This window comes from Scaptodrosophila lebanonensis, unplaced genomic scaffold, assembly GCF_003285725.1.
Source record: "Scaptodrosophila lebanonensis strain 11010-0011.00,11010-0021.00 unplaced genomic scaffold, SlebRS2 tig00000089-arrow-pilon, whole genome shotgun sequence".
NCBI classification, from domain to species: domain Eukaryota; kingdom Metazoa; phylum Arthropoda; class Insecta; order Diptera; family Drosophilidae; genus Scaptodrosophila; species Scaptodrosophila lebanonensis.
In genome coordinates this window covers 4739852-4752582 of record NW_022060565.1, presented here as the reverse complement: position 1 = coordinate 4752582, position 12731 = coordinate 4739852, and the positions used below count along the sequence as shown (strand labels likewise).

Below are 12731 nucleotides of genomic sequence, written 5' to 3'. Positions count from 1 at the left end.
AATGTCGCTTTTGTGGCCGCTGCTGTCCAAACTTTTGCTCCATTTCCAATTCATTTTAAGCTCGCAGCAAACATTTTGCAGGCCATTTTACTGCCTGTCCGTCTGTTCGTCTGTCCGTCTGACCGCCTGGCCGTCCGTCTGTTTGTCTTTTATTTTAATGCATGTACCATCTACATATAAATACAATATACTGTGCCACAAGGTACATATGTGTGTGTGTTTGGGCGCATATCAAACTTGATAAGCTCAAAATAGTGCGCAGCTCTCTGGCCAGCACTGAAGGCAAGTCGAGCCAAGTGCACATAATTTGCTGGTCTTGCCAAGTGGACGCGTGGCACGAGTCGCCGACGACCAACATCGACACCAACAACAACACCAACAACAACAACAACACCACCAAAACCGAAACCACGTCCATCTCGACGGAGGCAACGACGATGACGATAATTGCCACACAGCACATTGGTCTCAGGTCAATATTAATTGGCGGCATTCAATTGGATAACGTGATATATTTTTGATCAGGCCTGTACCCGTTTCCAAATACGATCAGCTTGCGCGGAAACTAAATTGGCAAATGCATTTAGTTTCGAAAAACGATTCACGCTGAAGATAGTGTCTCCATAATGTTCCAATAGCCTCTTTCAAGCTGAGATTTGGAAAACTTACCCACTTAAATGGGTAGAGGACTGAAAATTGCAATTGTCTTTTTCGACATTAGCTGCTATCTCTTCAACTCTGTTGCTTAGCCGAATTAAGAGATTCGAGATACATAGTTACTTAAGTATAGGTACAACACTAGTAACACAAACAACAAGAATTTCTGATAAATCAGCTTCTGAAAAAAGTCCTTACCTTTGCTACTTCACTACAAATACAAATAACCTTTCCATTCGTTTATTTTGAAAATACAAACTGCGATCCAGTTTGAAATAATGCAGATCTTTTGGTTTTAATTATACTTAGCTTTAATGACAATATTTGTAAGCTAAAAATAAACCAGATATTTGAATAAATGCCAATAATGGCACTTGTTTGAATTTCTTGTTTTGTTTTTGAATTTTGTAAATATTCAGCTTAAATTGTTGGCATTTTATTACCTTGAACTAAGCCTTAGATGTGATCGATCGGAAAACAGGTTGCGCCTAAATAATTGTGGCTAATTAACATATCCCAATCGAATTTAATATTTGTATTCGACTTCTTCTTTCACATAATTGTATATAAATATAAAATTAACAAATATATTCCTACAGCAGATTATGGTTGTCTGCTTCTGATGAAATTTGTTAATGTCATAACATCATATCATCCTCTGGATCAGAGAGAAAGAGAGAGAGGATTTTTGGTGAAATTTGTTATAGTTCAATATTTTCAAAGTAATCATAAAAAGAAAAACAATGCTGTAAAAATAAGGTCTCCTCTTACAAGGTAAAGCGCTCTGATGAATACATTTTTGCACACATTTTTCTGAATTCTGAAACGAGCTGGCATTACTACTTGAGGTATATTTCGAATTTTCCGACATGCTAGAAACGAAACAATTTTAATATAACTAGAAAACTAAACATAAAAGATGAAGGCCATTAAAGTATATATAATTATGTATGAATTGAACTTTTAGCGTCTTCCTAAGAAGAAAGGCTTTGTTGTTCAGCTCTCTGCTTCGATTTTCTTCAACAAGTTGAAATTTTTTTTTTTTGCCGGAAATATATGTATGTACATATATACTATAGTGCTGCGAATAAATAATGTGAAACTAAGTAGATTGAAGGACAAAACAGTTTTTCGATTTCGTCTTTTTCCCTTCTGTAATGTTCTGGAAAAATAAAGTATTTAAATTACTTAGACAAAATTAATTACCATAATATAATAATATATATAATTTTAATAATTTACTTTATTTATTTCTAATTTTTTATTTATTTAGTACATCAACAATAGTTCTGTCGACTATAATAATTAAAATATGCTTTAATATTTTATATACATATATTAAAATAAAAAATAAAATGATGATATAACTTAATATAACAATTTCATCTCAACTTAAAAGATAAGAAAGCCTAAGAAAAAGCTGTACAATAACGTCTAGTAATGCCTCCGGCGCGTTGGGGCTATTTTATTTGCCAGTTGGCCAGCTATGCCCCGATTCACAGCCATATGTGGTCACATTATAGACCTGATTCTGTACTACATCATCTTCTACACACTTCACGCATTAAGTATTTAGCTAATACATGAACATACATGTATATATCTATATATATATATATATATACAGTGAAAACTCCCTTAACTAACACCTCTTCAGCGGACAATTTTTCTAAAACATTCGATCGGTGTATAAAGTACTTAAGTATCCCCTTAAGCGGACACTCCCCTTGGGCGGAAGAGAGCTTTTACTCTATACATATGTATTTAGAATAGATGTAATCGAAATAAGTATTAATCCAGAAACACATTTTTAAACATGTTTGAGTTATGTGTGCCGATGGAAGAAGAATCGCTCTTACCTTTTTGAAATATATGGTCGAGTCGAGTCGAGTCTGAAGACACTTTCGCATATGTCTAGTGTATGTGGTTCCTCAATCAATCGGGGACCAATGTGCGGCATTGTGAATGGTGCGCGGACAAAAGGAAAAGTACAACACTAGCAACAACAACAACAACAACAACAACAACAACAACATCAGCAGCAGCAGCAGCGTTCATAATAACTGTGCTGGCTGTGCGGCCAAATTCACGTCTACGTCCACGTCCGCATCTGTGTCTCGTGACTGGGCCACAACGAAAGATCGAGTGAATCGGAGAGACCGGAGAGGCCGGAGAGGCCGGAGAGACTGGGGACTGGAGAGCGCAGAGAGGAGGTCGAAGTACGTCGAAGTACGAGCGACGAACTGCATTGTTTGGCAAATTTGTAAGCGCACTTTTGTCGCAAGTCGCCGCCTCAGTTAGCTGATTGTTGTTGTTGCACAGTACTTAGCTGCTGCTGCTTCTAGCCAGTTGCAGCTCAAAATTATATGGACATATATATACATGTATGTGTGTATAACAAACACACAAACACACACACACACACACACACACACACAGAGAGAGAGAGAGAGACATAAGAAGTTGAATGTGAGGCGCAGCATTTGGACATTATGTTTGTTTATCTTTTGCCAACTTGGTAGTAGCTGTGAAAAATTGCATCTGAGTGTCAGATGAGCAGCTCGCCCGACTTCTCCTCTGCTGGATGCTGTTGTTGTTGTTGTTGCTGTTGTTTTTGTTGGGCAATGCCATGTCAGTGCGATACGCCCACCCGGAGGTTAGCCCACAAGCCAAACAATTGCCGCCCACCCACATGTCGCATTAATGCGACTTCAGGCAAATGCCAACAATGACAAACATCAGAAACAACAAACAACAAACAACGAACAACGAACAACGAACCGTCCATGAAAAGCAAAGCAATAATGCCAAATGGAATTACAAATAAATAAATAAATTACATATAAGCCTGTGATTGCACTGAACTTGCCAACAGCCAACTAACAACAACAACAACAACAACAATGGACGCAAATGTTATCAACATTGCCATCGCACCGAAACCTAAATGCCCTTGCCAATTAGTCCGCCCCAAGTCTCGACTGTCATCACAATTGAAGACCCACTCGTGGTATTCGTGTGAAAGCTCAAACGGATTTTCTCCAATTGTTTTTCAAATGGAAGGAAAACGACGAGCATGGCTGGACGAACGGGAGTATAGCTTGAACCTCAACTTACCTAATCAACACATGTCTAACACGAAGATCGACTCAACATAAATTCTAGTCTTATGATATACCGTTCCCAGATCTTCTTATTATTCTCTCGACCCACTAGGGGAACCTTTTTTCGCCAATTGATTCGAAATAAATCCAAGTGTTCAAAACTGTAGTCTGTTTAAGCTTTCTAAGAAAAAAAAACTGGTCTAAATACTTAATGCAAATAATGAGCCGACCAATTAAATGTGAATTTGAGTAAAATAAATTCATACTCATAAAATGTATAAATACGCTCGCATATTGTAAAAGCAACAACATTTTGTTTATCCAATTTAAACTGTTGCTGTTCAAAAGCCACCATCAATGGCAGATTAAAACGGATATTAAAATTACACTTTTGCGGAATATTTTTGTACTATTACTTGTACATATATTAGAGTTTCACTCTTATTTAAGACAACTTTAAATAAATAATCAGTTAATTAAATTCCAATTGTGCTTTAATAATAAAAAACCAACTGCATTATTACAAAAATATGATCGAAAGAATTGAATTTTAATTAATTTCGTGCAGAGTTCAAGTCATCTAGACCGAGACTTGAACGCCAGAATACTTATACCATGTTTTATTTATTTTTTTTTTATTTATTTATGTCAACAAACATAGAAAAATCATCTTTTCATCTAGAAAAGCCTAAGACGGAGAAATCTAATCAAATTACAATAATATCTAACTAATGTGGTCCAGACAGTAATCAAAAAAGTAGGATTAGGATAAGCCATAGCTGTTTAATTGAATTTCCCCTTTTTAAATACGTTTCAATTAAAAGTAGAACTTGAAACTGGTGTCATCCCGACTCTTGAAAACCCTTTTTTTTTCCCAATGCACTCTTCCAAAAGTCAACTGGTTCTGAAAATACTGAAAAACTATTGTAGGATAATGCATGCATAAATATCATGCACCGATCACTCCTATTGTAGCTAGGTGTATAGGAACTGAGTTCGAATAAAATGTAGACAAGACTCATAATTAACAGGGTTTCTTGAACTATTATTATTAACAAACAAGTTATCAGACTGTAACTTCAGCACTGATAGGTCGGTCCTATGGCACTTATGTATTCGACATAGTGAGACTATTTATAGACTCGTAATAAGCATGCTCTGTGTATAGATAGATTTATAAATTTATTAATATATTTGGCGCTTAGACTTATTAAAATTTACTCCTTAAAATCAAAATTCAAAATAGACTTTGCTCAGTCATTCTTTATGGTTAATTTAATTGTTTTAAAAACAAATTTTATTATTTCCATTGATTTTTAATTTCAAAAATGATCAATTTGCATATAGTTTGAAAACTTCTAAATGTGTGCTTATTTGAAAAATGTGGTGTCTTTTTTTTTGCTGACTGCGCATAGATAGATTTATATATATAGATCATATATATTTGGCGCTTAGACTTATTAAAATTGCCTCTTTAAAATTAAAAATCAAATTAGACTTTGCTGCCTTAGTCTTTCTTTATTGTTAATTTAATTGTTTAAAAAAATTTTATTATTTCCATTGATTTTTAATTTCAAAAATGATCAATTTGCATATAGTTAGAAAACTTCTACTTGTAAATGTGTGCTTATTTGAAAAATGTGGTGTTTTTTTTTTTTTTTTTTTTTGCTGAATTTCAAGCATTCTGACAAATTCATTTTGTGGCACAACAAAAGCAACGCCCACTGTACTTTAAAATGCAAAAATAACACAAACAATAACAAGCAAATTACATATTAGGTTCTAACAAGTTGGCAACGAAATTAATGATTAATGAACTGAAACTGAGTGAAGCCAATGACAACTTTGATTGATGCCATACGCCATATAAACGAAGCTAATTGCGATGCGTTTTGCCGCCGCCCCATCGCCCACTTATGGAGCTTCCCGCAACTGCCGGCAGCAGCAGTGCCAGCAGCAATAACATCAACAAAACCACTGCCTTGTTTGATGCCACAGAAATATGAAAAAAATCAAATAAATAAAAAAGGCGAGCGTGGGCCTTCCTCAAAGGCGCCGTTTGTTATGCAAAGCGCAACTTTGTTGTTGCTCTGTCTGCCATTGATAAAAATCGTTTAATTATATTCGCAAATGCAATTGCTTGAGATCAGCCCTGAGGCAGGCAGATGACATCATCTAGCACTGCGTTGCATTGCATTGCATTGCATTCTGAATTTGGGGCACGAGTCGTCGTCGTTGTCGTCGCAGGTACTCGTACTTTAATGGCAACCTGCTCGCCAACCCACCAACCTATCTACCTGGCTGCCTACTTTAATATAAATTTCGTTTATAGGCCAAAATATTGCGGCAGTAACAGTAACAGCAACAGCAACAGCAGCAGCAACAACAACAACAATAGTAGCAGCGGTAACCGCAACAAGTAGTAGTAACAAACTTTAATTAAGCCAACGTGCTGCTATGTTGTTGTTGCTGTTGTTGCTGTTGTTGCTGCCGAAGTTGCACATGTTGCCAAGCTGGCAAGTTGCGCCAAGCATTGCAAATGAACCTTGGCAAGAATTTCTATGGCGCAAACGCGCACAACAACAATAACAATACAACAACAATGCTGCTGCCACTCATGCGCGTCACTTTGGTTTATCAATTGTTATGCAATTTAATATTGCTTTTGTATTTTAACAATTTGTTCAAAATATATTCTTACAATTTTCAATTTCAATTTAGCACTGCAAATAAATAGATACGTTGTATATTATTTAAATCTGTTTTAAATTTCAAGCTGAAGAGCCTTCATTTCGTTTCTAATGTGCCCGCAGAATAGGCAAATATTTATTTTTTCAAGCTAAATTAATATTAAGCAATTTCTTAGATTCCCTATTTTGTTTAATAAAAGCGCAGAAAAGTGGCTGAAATAAAGCAGGAAACAAATAAATAGGCAAATAAAATAACAATAAAATATTCAATGCTGATCAAACCAGCTAAGAAGTCTTCTCTCGACTGTGCTTAAGCTACAAGTATTAAGTGTACCTAATTCTGTTTTTGCACGGTCGATTGGTTCCAGCAACAACCGTGTAAAAAAAGACATTGATCATATGCAAAAATAGGGGATTGGTTCCTTAGAAATATACATATATACAATTTTTGATTTTCAATTAATGTTATATCGAAATCGTGTTAAAAAAGATCGTGTAAAAACAGAATTAGGTGTATAGTATGTCCTTCACTATGACTTACAACAAAATCTTTATTCCCCTATAGTCATGGGTCGCGAACTAAAGGATATATCCACAGTATCTAATTTTCAGTTCCTCCGGGTTTCACCATTTGCGATCCACAAGTAATGCCACATCATTAGATATGTCTAAATTATTCCCACCTTTAGAAATCAAAAAAGCTCTTCCCAAAGCACATCGTTTGTACGATAGTTATATTATATATAAGTTGTATCTATTTGACTGTTATCTGTGAGAGGATTTGAGCAAGTGACATTTTTATCTATTTGTGTCTGATTTCAAAAAGGGAACTGCATTCACTTAATATTTTACATTTTCACATAAAAACAATACCTTGGTACTGTGCATGTTTATATTTAAACAGGACTAGTGATTGAAGCGAACTTCGATTACCATTCTACCAATCTGGGTGTTACAAACGAGCATGTCGAAAACAATATTGAAGGATACACCAGATAGATTGCAAATTTAGATTGGCTTTGCAAGATAATTGTTTCTATTTGTTTACTTCATTGCGAAATCGTATTACGCATACGCCCAGTGTCCGCCCACTGGCCAGATATTAATCTATTCTTGAAGCCCTCCCGAATCGTTTGTCTCGGTCCGAAATGGCAATTGCGTATGTCGCCGCCCAGCCTATAAATCTGATGCATGTTGCAAGCCGATGAGTCAGCGGCAGTGGCAGCTGTGACTTCGACCCCGACTGCCGAACTGGAGCAAATCTCCCTCCCAGTCAGCATCTACCCCTCCCCTCCTCGTCATCAGTTTCACGTGTGTGTGGCATTAGCGTCTATTAACGTTGCAACGCCTACTGGGTGTGTGAGACGTGACGCGTCGCTCAAATGGCATAAAGTGCTACATACATACAAGTACAAACATACATATAGTATGTATACATATGTGCATGTATAGTATATATGTCTATATATGTATACTCGCATATAGTTTAATCGACAAAACAATTAGCTTTGATTTTCTTTGGCAGCTTTCAATTTACATTTGCCACTGCTGTTGTTTTAACTTTTGAGCGCTGTTTCAAGCACAGATGACAGCAACAACAACAACAACAGCAGCAACACACTCATCGATACACACACACACACACACACACACACACACACACATAGATACCATATGACAATGCTCAAGGTACAATGTCAAGACCTCGCGCCACATACAACAAAACAACAACAGCGACGACGACATTTCACGATCAGTCGCAAATGTCTTGAGAACTGAAAGCCCCCGCCAACATTAGAAGGAATTCGAATAAATTGTATTTTGCTGTGAGCAGCAACACTTCATAATTTCAATTTCTATCTTGCTGAGAAGGACAGATCATAGTTATAGAGACATTACCTATAGACATAGTATTTATGTATCCAATAGTGCACTTAGAAAGCATCTTTGCTTATACTACTTGTATGTAGATAGCTCGCAAATGGAAATATCAAACTTATTTAACCTACACAGAACTGTTTGTGGAAAATTTGAAAAGATCGCACAAATGTGTATTATTAAGCCATGGTTAGACAGCGAAACAATGTGCATACAAGTAGTTTGTTGTTTCATATTTGCGTAATTGAAGTTGGAAAACAACAATGATTATTGCTTCTAAATTAAAAATTGTACACTTGCACTCAGTTTCATAACAAATTTACTTAATATTATTATTTTTAAAAATCTTTATTATTAAATTTTACGATAACTGATTATTTGAGAACAATTTGTTACAAATATTTGCACCATCAGTCTCTGTTAGATCGTTTTGGAATGAGTGTACCAGAGTGTTTTCTTTTCTTTATCAATATATAATTAAACAATATATGTATATATCTTAATATAGTTGCTTATTCTGAAGAATTGATTGTAAAAATCTTTAAAACCTTTTGTTTTATAATTCTATACGGAAAAATGTATGTCCAATAGTGTTGTCTCACATTCTCAATTTCTGTCTGAATATATACTTGGGAAGTACCAATGAATATATTTAACACACTATATAGTAATAAAGATAAAACCCTCTTTCAGTTTCGATAGAGCAACGTGCTTTTTCCTCTAAATATCAATACAGTCGAGTATTTTTTTCTTAGTCGAATTATAATCTCTAATTTAAAAATTTAAAAAAAAAATACATACGATTATATGTATTTTGTAGAGATTGGCAGTGAAAAACCGTTCGATCTTTGCGTTTTCATGTATGTAAAAAAACATATAGAGATATGTATTTACATAAGCATGTAGATGTGAATGGTCGGTTAGCAGTGGTGCTGTGGCACTGTGGCTCAGCAATTTGGCTGCACCGCTTGGGTGCGCAACATTTGGGCATGATATTGAATTTCAGACTTTCAAATTATCGAGCCGATCAACTGGTCGTCGCATGCGTGTCATCGATATGCTCTATTTGTTGCCACTGCCGAGTTCTTTGCGAGCACGGAGCACCACCACCAGCACCACCTGCTGATGACGTGCCTTTGGTCACATATGTATTAATGGTGGGGAGGGGTGGCGAGAACGGACGGTGTTCTAGAAAGGTCGTTTCGGGTGGCACTTTATGCAACTTATTGATAGAATGGTGCAGCAGCTTATTAGAGTGGTGCTATAAGCCGAATGGTTTTGTTTCAGTGGGTGGCCCCATGGACATTCAGAGGCAGTTATTATTTGGTGGTGCAATGGGATATGTACCATAAATATCCTATGAACCATGATCTTTTCAACTAAAGTAAAATATGTATTAGAACGAAACGAAATATTATGCGATACGATGGAATAAAAAAGAATGGGACTGATTATAATGGAACATAATATAACAGAATATAACAGAACAGAGCGGAATACAATAGAATAGAGTATAAGGAAATATAAACGATTGCAATGTAATGAAATATAATAGAACAGAATGAAAATAAATGGCAAGGTGTAGAACAACATATAATATGGAATAAAATAAGATGGAATGAGATGCAGAAGAATAACAAAGAACATATCAGAATTGAGTTAAAAAACAAAACAATATATAAGTCGTACAATAGAATATAAAGTTGAATAAATATGTTAACAAAAGTACTTAGTATCTTTAAAAGTTATCTGCTGAGGGTCTTAAATGCCATTTTGCAGCCTCGTTTGGTGTGGTTGCATCGATTTTCATTCACACTGATTCTGTGAGCGCTAAGCTGACTATTATGGAGTAATTTTGATGGAAGGTGTTCGACATGCATTGCCAAAGGGTCAGGTAGTACGTATTTAGCAGACAGGTGGTTTACGAGTTGGTTGTTTACGAGCTGATACAAAATAATGCCGTGATTTGTTCAAAGCATTTAATTCGCGGCGTTGTAAGTCGTTATGGAACATGCTATTATAAATACTATTATAATTATTGTTGTCGCAGTTCGTAAATTGTCGTTGTCATTGGCCCGACTATTTTGCATAACAATCGATGGGCGATGCTTGGCATTATTCACGGTTCATTTGTAAGTATGAGAGGGAGACCTTCAGGTGCGTCATTGATGCCACACATTTCAAAGTGTTACACAATAATCCAAAATGTTCTCCATGGGTTAGTGGATTGGGGGGCCACACCCAATCCTCGGCAGTAGAATTGCGCTTTCACTTTTGACGCGACTTATCGGAGGCTGAAAATCTATAAAAACCATTGGGCCATTGTGAATGGGCAGCAGTTGACGCCTTAACCGCAGCAGTGAACTTTGAACTCGATTTGCAGAAAAAATTACTTTGCTTTTGATTTAGTCTAGCCTTTGCCTCTTTAGATGGCCGGTGATAAGATTTTTGCTTTTGCTTTTGTTTTTGTTTTCATTTAAATTAAAGTTGGAAAGCCAGCAAGCAAGCAAGCAAGCGAAATAAAAATGGCGCAATGACATTTAAATTGGCTACGAATTGTGGCCAACAACGGACCCGACCCTTCGAACAAACTGCAACTCAGTCGTCAGGCTTCGGTTTCAGCATCAGCATCAGCATCAGCTTCAACTACAGATTCGGATTTGGTCAAAATGTTTTCATTAAAGGCGGCGCTTGGATTTGTTGGAAATTTTTTCCCTTCAACTCCACCCGACAAGCTTAATTTTTGTACTCTTCAGTAAAATGAAAGAGCATATTGCTTTAGACACAAAAGGGGAAATAATTGTCGAACTATAACAGATCAGACGACTACATATATGAATAACACGATCGGACTGAAATAAAAAAAAAAAAACACCATTACATCTTAAGAATATTAGACTACTACTTATAATATTATATATCATAAAAACGTTAACTAAGATCAGACTAAATCGGATCACTGCAATATACGTAGTATAATATGCCAGATGGAGGCCTTGGTTGTCAAGAATCTATGATAAAGTAAAGGATAGTAAAGGATATGCAGCTTCGTTGCAGCCGAAGATAATTGTTCGAATATATAGCACGAGTATATATTGTTTCCTAGTTTATTTACCTTGGTGTTTGCCATTGTGCTTGTGTTTATATATCAAGAAGGGGAAAAAAATAAACAAACAAACAAACAACGCAACAAACAAGAGCAACAATGAAAAGCGTGGCTTTTATGTTCGGGTGGCCAAAAGCCGCTAAAAGTGGCCAAAAGCGAGCGACAACTTCGGCGACTTCGACTGCGCCCGAATTAAAGTGATTTTTCTTTATTGCTTCAAACCTGAAGCGACTTTTGTTATTGTTGTTACTGCTGCAGCTTATGTTATGGTAGGGCTAAGCAACAACAACAATAATAACAATAACAGCGGCAAGTTTTTCATTCACAACAAAATTATGACTTGTGATCTAATTATGGCTTTTTAGCTTTATGTGTTTGTTTATGTGTGTCTGTCTCTTTTGCATTTGTTGTCTTTTCTATTTATGTGTGTGTGTATGTGTGTGTTTGTGTGTGTGCATATGCATATGTATGTGTATCTAATCGTACTTGTTACCTTGGCATAGTTTTTTCTTGAGATTTAAATTCGACTCTTTAGCCTGTCCCTTACTCGCTGCTCCCTTAGGAAAGAATCGGATGAGTGTAATAATTATTTTTTTTTCTCTTCCACTTTCCAGGCAGTTCAACATTTAAAAAGACAGCACATTGATAGCCGAAATTCAAGTAAGTAAATCCCTAAGTTCTCATTTTGTAGACATTTACAAATATTTCAGTTCGTGAATATAAGTTATTTATTTCTCTCAATAGAAGCAGAATATTATAGCTTTATAAGAAGACATTACTAAAAAAGAACTAGAAAAGAAGAAAGTTGAGCTGAGTTGAGTTACGTTGAGTTGTCTCTCTTGAGACAGTCGATGTTACGTATAAACTAAATAAATATATACAAGTACATACTTTATATCCCGATTGTATGAAAAGTAAATCTGAAAAACGTTTGTGTGGTTAAAAATTGTGCTTAGCTTTGCCATTGATTTTTGTGACTTTTTTATTTAGTCACATTAGAATATACTGTATCTTTTGAATTGAACGCATCTGTGTTAAAATCTTTTGACTTTTGAGATTTCAAAAATTATTCCAAATTATTATTACCATTTCTCTATCCTTTTTATTAATTTATTGAAAATTCTGTTGTAATAAAACAAATCTTATTAAATAGTCAACGTTTTGAGCAAAATATCCGTAAGGGTGGTTGGCTGCACTTGGAAAGTCGCAAAAGCAAATAGAAATCATTTGAATTAGGTGTATTTATTATGAGATTAATAGTGAATAAGGCATCTCAAAATTTCCAAATCCACACGA

General features: G+C 35.6%; 1 long non-coding RNA gene across 1 annotated transcript in view; it reads left to right on the top strand.

Moving 5' to 3' along the window:
- The window catches only part of LOC115627039, a 72448-nt gene that overhangs the window by 6967 nt on the left and 52750 nt on the right, over positions 1-12731 (top strand). Inside the window, exon 2 of the long non-coding RNA XR_003995641.1 lies at positions 12050-12095. This is a non-coding gene — a long non-coding RNA (uncharacterized LOC115627039). The remainder of the gene's footprint in view (positions 1-12049; positions 12096-12731) is intronic.